Here is a 1,109-nt window from a genome sequence, read left to right on the forward strand (position 1 = left end):
CAAGGACTTTAGCCCTCTGCAATCCTGAGTCCAAATAAACTCATGAGTCCCTGAGGTCATGTGCTTCATCGTGGCACAGAGAAGTCACTGATACACATACCGACAAGCATTCACAAACCCATGTCCACACACACACACTCAACACTTTACACACACACACACTAAAATACTCATCTTCTACTCCAGTTTTCAACATTAACTTAAGGCAGCATCATGTGTGTACATATGTGCACACGGAGTGTGTGTGTACAAGGAGTGATTTGAAAACAGGGTTTTCTTTTTCTCCTGTGACTGTGCGCTTGGCAATCTATAAAAAGGAACAACCCTGCCCGTCTAGGACACATCAAAGCTGTCCTGTGGAACTGTGCCCAAGACTCTACTTCCTTAGTGACCAGATGGCTGCGAATAGAAGCAGGGCTTTGGATTATGGACCTGACTTGGTTTTCTCTGTAACTCATGTCTCTCCGTGACACCAGCCCCCATTCAGAGCTGGCCAGTTGGCATGGATGTAGCTCCTTCTGCTTGCTAAGTTGCTCTTTGGGTCAACAAGGGCACCTGACCTTTACAAGGAAAATTGACAGAGGACCCAAAAGCAAGTGAGAAGCTTGGGCTGTCCCCCAGCCTCAGTCAGAAGGCAGTCTTTTGGTGACTATTAACAGTGACCCCCCCACACCTGTTAGCATTCCTTCTGGGCTCTGCCCCACAGTTACCTGGCAACAGCCAGCTGTGCCTGACTCACTATAAAGGGGGCTGCTTGCCCCCTCCTCCCTCTCTCCTCCTCTCTTGCTCTTGCCTTCTTGCTCTCCTTCCCCTCTTTCTCCTCCGTCCCTTCTCTTCCCATTCCACTCCCCCCTCTCTCTACACGTGTTCATGGCTGGCCTTTCTTTATTCCTCTCCTCCTCCTCCTCCTCCTCCTCTTCCTCTTCTTTTTCTTTTTAGCTTTCTGAGACAGGGTTTCTTTGTGTAGCCCTGTCTGTCCTGAAACTCACTCAGTAGGCCAGGCAGCCCTCGAACTCACAGACATCTGCCTGTCTCTGCTTCCCAAGTGCTGGGATTAAAGGTGTGCGCCACCACCACCCTGTTGTGGATTTCTTTTTTTTTTTTTTTTT

Source organism: Mus pahari, chromosome 19 (assembly GCF_900095145.1).
Source record: "Mus pahari chromosome 19, PAHARI_EIJ_v1.1, whole genome shotgun sequence".
Taxonomy (NCBI): Eukaryota; Metazoa; Chordata; class Mammalia; order Rodentia; family Muridae; genus Mus; species Mus pahari.